This window comes from Arachis ipaensis, chromosome B08, assembly GCF_000816755.2.
Source record: "Arachis ipaensis cultivar K30076 chromosome B08, Araip1.1, whole genome shotgun sequence".
NCBI lineage: Eukaryota > Viridiplantae > Streptophyta > Magnoliopsida > Fabales > Fabaceae > Arachis > Arachis ipaensis.
This window is the reverse complement of record NC_029792.2, coordinates 103,521,867-103,529,282: the sequence shown is the minus strand read 5'-3', so window position 1 is coordinate 103,529,282 and position 7,416 is coordinate 103,521,867. Positions and strand designations below refer to the sequence as shown.

The following is a 7,416-nucleotide window of genomic DNA, read 5'->3' as shown; positions in this document are numbered from 1 at the left end:
CGAAGTAGATTTTGAATTTGAATCCAATGAAGTTCCTGAGGTGTGTTTTAATTCCAGTTAATAATTGAATCTGAATTTGAATCCAGCTAGTAGTTTATGATTGTGTAGCTGAATAATGCATGGACTTTGCCTGTGAAATTTGTTGTTCATTGTTCCTTGTTTGAATTGAATATAATGTACTAGTTCTGATAAATTTTCTGCATTTTATATCAGACGTTCGGGTGTAAATCAGAAATATTTGGGTGTATTTACAGTTTATGACTTTTCATCTCATTGAGGGTGAATTGTCTTATTCTTTTAGTTGAATTGTTTTAGTTTCTATGTTTAATGATGATTCATGAATCTAATTTTTTTTATTTTTATGATTGTTTTATAGTTCTATTTGCATTCTATAGTTTATGCTTGTTTTAATATGGTGTATTTTGGGTGTATTTTGCAGCCTCTCTATGGTATTGATGAGCAGTTTGTTCTCCACATACAAGCATTTTTCTCATACAAGTCTTTACAAGTCTTCTCCTCTTTTTATTGTTTTGAATCCAATCAATTGGCTGAGGTGTGGTTCAATTCAGAAGCAAAAAATGTAGCATTAGAAGAAATATTTTTCTATACAAAAATGCTATTTGTACACTAAAATCAGCCACCAATGTATTTGTGTATAAATACATGTGTGGTTTAATTTATTTTCAATATATATTTGTATTCCAGTATGTATTTTGTACTAGTGGCTAACTTTGGTGACTAATTTTAGTGTACACATAGCATAACTCATTTCTGTATTTGCAGTAAATTTGGGTGTAAAACGAAGATATTTGTGTGTATTTTAAGAAATTTTTAGTATATTTTTATTCTGATAAGTTCTTCATAATTTAGAACTCTTTCTCTTTCTCCTCCTCATTTTCTGCTGCTTCTTTTTTTTTCATCATTGTCACCATCTTCTTCTTCTTTTTTTCTTATTCATCATTTTCTTTTTGTTTTACCTTCTCAAGTTTCTTCTTGTTTTACTCTCTTAACAAGAATAAAAACAAAAAAATCAAACAAAGAAGAAGGAAAAACACATAATACTGCAAAATTACTTGGAAGAGGATGAACTTACATTCATTTAACTAAAAGAAAGAAAGAAATAAGGAAAAGAAGAAGAAGAAGAAAAATGCAGCTTTAGAGAAAATATTTTTCTGTACAAAAATGCTATTTGTACACTAAAATCAGCCACTAAAATTATCCACCAATGTATTTGTGTATAAATACATGTTTGGTTTAATTTATTTTCAGTGTATATTTGTATTCCAGTATATATTTTATACTAGTGGCTGACTTTTGTGCTTGATTTTAGTGTACATGTAGCATAACTCATTTTTGTATTTGCAGCAAATTTGGGTGTAAAACGAAGATATTTAAGTGTATTGTTATTCTGATAAGTTCTGCATAATTCAGAACTCTTTCTCTTCCTCCTCCTCATCTTTTGCTGTTTCTTCTTCTTCATTTTCTTATTTCATATTCTCATAATTCTTTTTTAGAGGAAAAAATCAAACAAAGAAGAAAAAAATGCATAATGTTGCAAAATCAAAAGAAGAAGGAGGAAAAACACGACGATTAAGATGAAACACGGGAAGAAAAAGGAGGAGAACACACAAAGAAGAAGGAGAAGAAGAAGGAAGAAGAGGAGGAGGAGAAAAAACACAAATAAAAAATGACAGTTGTGGTTTTCATTGAGGAAGAAGAAGAGTCGTTCATAATGGTGAAAGAGCGCTTTGAAAACGTGATGCGCATGTTAACACGCTTTTGTGGGTGAGAGTAACTTCTGTTAGATTTGGCCCAACTTATAAGACTTGTAACCCAAAAAGGCTTGTATGTGTAGCATAACTGAAGCAATATATACATAAATTCAACTTTATTAAAAATAAGAATGAATGAACTCTGGGTCCATTCAATAACCATCTTGATGGTAGTCATAGCATCTTATGCCTTAACTATATTGTTTATCTTATATCAAGAAAATCTAAATTAATAATATTAATTCTTAAATATAATCATTGAAAATAAAATTTAAACATAAGAAATTAGGTTCTGATGTCATTGAAGAAAACGAAAATAATAAAATAATTTTATTGATTTATGTTTAAAATTTTATTTAAATAATATAAATGAGAAAGATTATGCCTTAATTAATATTTTTTTTATTGACAGGAGGGACAAAGGTCTAAGGACAAAAAATTACACAGACAATACTTTCATACTTTTCTTTCTACTTTAGTCATCAACAATGAGTGGCACCAAAAAAGGGGTGGAGCTTCAAAGCATTGAAGATCAGTTGAGATCAATTGAACTTGTTTCACCAGTGCATCTATATAGACATTAGCTTCACAAAACACGTGCTCGAATGACAATAAGTCATTTTGCTACGAAGATCTTTAATGGCCCTTATCAGAAAAAGGGTGTGACGGTGGCTGCTAGACGACCCGTCAATTAGCTTCAACGCACTGGAAGAATCCATTTTAATCTGTAATCTGTTGATCCCCATCTTAAATGCTAGCTTCATCCCAGTGTAGATGGTCCAAAATTCTGCATATATTATGGTAACTTTTTCAATCTTCATCATGAAGTCCGCTATAAGATTACCATTTCCATTTTAAAGGAGGTCGCCACATGTTCTTGAACTAGTAGATTGGATGACTAAGCCATCAAATTGAGCTTTATACACTTATTCGCTGGAGGTTCCAATCTGACTAGATAAATTTTGGTGGGGTTGAGAATTTTTTTACTGCTCTCTGTAAAGTTCATCCTATTTTTATACTGCTCTGTCAAATAACTGGATAGATTATTATGCACATGAAAGCTGGTAGAATTTTCATTATTGAAAATTAATTAATTTTGAGATTTTCAAATATTGTTGCAGATAGTAACAAAAAAGGTAACCCAAGGAGTCCTACTAATTTTTTTAAGTGATATTGAAGAATTTTATCCTTAACCAATCTTGTAAAGGTTGATTAAAAAAATCTCGAGAAAAAACATTAGTTGACTTGTTAGTCCAGACACTGCGGGCATAAAGGCAGTCGCGAGCACATGGAGCAGAGCCTCTTCATGATTCGAACATCTAGGACAACTTCCACCGTGATAAGACCTCTTGTCATTCCTTAGCATTTGTAAGAAGTGAATTGTGATAGATTAGCCAAGCGAAAGCTTTTGGTCTTTGAGAATTTTTTATTTTCCAACACAATTTAAAATTAGTGTCTGATTCTCCATCTCCATTGTAATAAGTAGAATACGTTGATTTAATAGAAAACTCCCTGTTAGTAGAGGGTAACTAGCTAATACAATCTACACCAAGAGAATAGTGAGAGACTTTCAGAGTACAAATTATATTAGTAATTTCTTCCAAAAAATAGTTGTTTATCATCTCCCAATTCTACTCGCCATCCGCATTAGTAAAACTTGAGAGCTTCTCAGATGTTCTTTCTGCAGCGATAGGACACAAAAAACATCCTTTAGGCTGGTAATTCCAAGAACTTAGTGATCAGTCTAAACTGCAATAGATTGTTCATCCCCAATTCTCTAGATTATATTCCTTTAAAATTGGTTCCAAACTTTCACGATCCCTTTCCAAGCATTTGAGCAGTTGGCTCTTTTATGAACTTTGGAAATCAGGTTCTTACCACAACCGTACTTGGCTTTAAAAACTTTAACCCATAAAGTATCATATTTTGTCATAATTTCCAAGCAAATTTTATAAAAAAAATATTATTTATTTATTGAGCTTTGCAAATACCTAGCCGTCCCTGATCCTTTGATTTACACAGATTGTCCTAGTTAAGAGGGTGAATTTTTCTATCTTGATCACTCAAACTCCAAAAAAAGTCCTGACAAATCTTGTCAATCTTATTGCAGACCTCATTCAAAACTTTTATAGTTAGAATAGAAGACAAAACAAATTGAACAAGTGTAGCTCTTCTTGCTATGGATAAGGTTTTCATGTTTTAACTAGAGAGTTTCATTTTCATCTTGTCAATGATATGCTAAAAATGTTGTTTACCATATTTTTCGTGGATCAACAAGACACCTAAATATTTTTCTAAATTACTAATGAGAGGTATTCTTAGCTCCTGGCTAAGCTCTTTTCTGATATTATGGTTCATATTTTTGAAAAAGAAGACGCATGACTTATTGAGGTTGATTTTTTGTTCTGAAAATTCATAGAAAATTTTTAGCGTCTCTTTGATAATATCAGCTTACACTACAAGAAAAATCACTTTTAGCGGCCATTTATTTTGCTTTTAGCGGCAATAAAAATAGCTGCTAATACATTTACCGGCAATTAGACATTAGCCGTCTTATGCTTCGCCGCTAAAAGGTTTTAGTGGCAATTATAACATTTGCCGGTAAAGACCTTTTTAATGGCCGCAAAAAGTATATAACTATTAGCGGCCATTTTCTTGGCAATTTATATGGCCACCAAAAGTAATTCCAAAATTACAATGTTATTCATTTTTAGCGGCCATTACTATTGCCGCCAAAATCCATTTTACCGGCATTTTATATGGCCACTAAAAATAATTCTAAAATTGTAATATTATTTACTTTTAGTTGCCATTACTATTGCCGCTAAAATCTTAAGATTTTTTTAGTTATATTATACTCATTTTCTTAGAAACAACGAACTATTTTTTTTCTAGAATCTTAATTGTTTGTGCCACTAATTATTATTATTATGCATAATATAAATATACTGAAATTAATTACTACAAAATGAGATATTTCATTAAACTCAAAATATTGATACACAAATTTTTCTTAAGTATACACTTGTGAGCAAGTTGCAATGAATCATAAATACAACTATGTCCTGGATCACAAAATAATCAAACAAAATGAAACCCAACATAAAAATGTATTAACTATAATAACCTAACCATGAACAAGCCTATAAATATAATCCATATATACTTGTGCTTCCTGGATCTTCATAGGATTTCAACTGGCCTTGGCTTCTGACAATTTTCCTAAAAAACAATAATATTAAAAAAGCAATAATATCTATCATACATCACTATATGTCTCCTATGGAGCACTCTTTGATTCGAAACTCGAAAAACCACCAACAACCTGCATGTATCTCTTGCTGCTCTGTATAGATGGTTGAGCCCTGACCATCTTGCTGGTGCGTTTTCTTCACTGTTATCAATCACTAATGATATGAAAATGAGACCTGTAGAAATCATACATCAAACTATAAGTTAAAATTGTGAAGAGGTTTAAGTTGGTGAAGTAAAAAAAGCTTAGTGTATATCTATCTTCAAAATTCAGGGGAGCGAAGCACAAATTGGTCCAAATTTCGAACAATTCACCAAACACAATCCTCACTATCCAAATTCACACAGCAACATATATATAAGGGAGACACAAAATTAAATGTAAGAATAATTAATTCATAATTCTAGCATACCTTGAGTTGTTCTTGGTGCAGTGACTCATGTACAGTGATCTGTCACTCAGAAAAGAGATCAGAGGAAATGACCGGAAGATGTGGCAGGCTTTGATGAGCTCGGTGTGCTCATCACTGATGGCGGATACCACGACTAGGATGAATTCGAAGGAAGTTTGGAAAATCGCAGGGGAAAGTGATAAAGTCGAAACAAAAAACAAATTACTGGAATCAGAAACTGATAAAGCATTGTTGAATCACTGAGAGAAGAAAACCCTAAAATTTTGATAACGAATTTCTAAATCACTGAATTACGGGTTTAGCCTACAATAAGCGCATGCGATAGGGAACTAAAAAAAGCAGAATCCAATCTGGAAGAACAATTAACTTAGATAAAATCACAAATTGATAAGATATGAAAAAAGATTGCAGTAGAACACAAATTAAGAGTACAAGAACATAATTAAGAGGGAGATTAAGGAACCTGTATCTTATGACTAGAGAGCGATTTAGATTTCAATCGAAATCAGCACAAACTTGTTCGAGAAAAAGATTCAAATCGTGATTAAGACTGAGATGAAAAGTGAGAAGAGATTCGAGCAATGAAGAAGATGGAATGATGGAGATGTGAGAGCAAGATCCAGAAAAAAAGAACGAGATCGGTGCATGGTTCTCAAAGTCCATAGAGAATGTGTTTGAGTGAGGGTAAGCACTCAGGCACTGAGAGAGTAGTTTGAGTGAAGGTAAGCAATCAGTCATTGAGAGAGGGAGATGTTTCACAGTTTCAGGGGCAGTTGCTTTTGTTAGTTTTTTAATTTTAGTATTTATTTTAATGGCAATAGTTTAAATGGCCATTAGAAGTTATAGTATTAATGACAAATGTACAATTGCCGCTAAAATATTATTTTAAAGAGAGAAATTATGGCAATAATATTATTGCCACTAAAAGTTTATCGCTAAAAACCTTTTTTTTGTAGTGTTAATTTCGGTTAACTTGCACAAAAAAGACTAAGTCATCTGCAAAATAAAGATGAAAGAAATTAAAGAGATTGTGCAATTTGATAATTTTGGATATTATTATTGATATCTTTTATTTAGATGTTCCAAACATTTAATATCGGATGTTATACGATTTTTGTGTCTAGCATTTCATTTGTGTGACAGTTGAATTATGTTATTATCAAATTTAATTACAATTTTTTTTTGGAGATACGTGATTTTTATGTTGCCTTAGAATCTAAAGCATAGCAAACATACATATTGGTGAGAGTAATATTGTTGTTTATCTTATTTGAATGAATTTTGGAGATAAAAAAAATGAGCATCCAAAATACTTACTAATGTAAAATATATTAAAATGTTTAATCTACAAATTAAACTCTTAGTTGAAACCAAAATGAACGATTTAGACATAAATAAATATTTATTTAAAAGAGCTAGTATTTAAAGTTCATTTAAAATATATGCACAGATATAAACATAAAATAATTTTTAAATTGAATCATTATAAAGCAACTGTGACGAGAAAAAAGAGAAATAAATGGAATAAATTTTAAGCAATAAATACAAATACTATTTTAATGATAATTATTTAAATATTAATATCAATCATTGTCATAAATATATTAAAATGGTAAAAATAATTAATAACGGGGTAGAGAATTTTTGCACTTTTAGTAATGTATAATAATAGAAAATTTTTAACTTTTTGATCTAGTTAATGCATTGAAAAGTTAAAAAAAGTTTATCTATTAATTAAACAACTTTTTTGTAAAATATTTTTTATTTTTTATGATATTTTTTAAAGGTGGTTTGCAGCCAACTCTATCATAAATAAAGGGTTTAAATACCCTCTATAGCTTATTTAATTGTTATTGAAAGAATTTATTTATGTTATCCTAATTAATGTTAACCACGTCTCTGACCTTAGTTAATTAAACAAAATTACACTAAACCATGATATATCCATTTTGTAAATTAATTACAATAGTTTTAAAAAG

At 30.4% G+C, this 7,416-nt stretch overlaps 1 long non-coding RNA gene across 1 annotated transcript; it reads right to left on the bottom strand.

Moving 5' to 3' along the window:
* Positions 5,163-6,230, bottom strand: LOC107611964. Its single transcript, XR_001613546.2, has 3 exons — positions 5,901-6,230; positions 5,438-5,570; positions 5,163-5,200 (listed from the first exon to the last, which is right to left on the bottom strand). It is a non-coding gene; the product is annotated as an uncharacterized LOC107611964 (long non-coding RNA).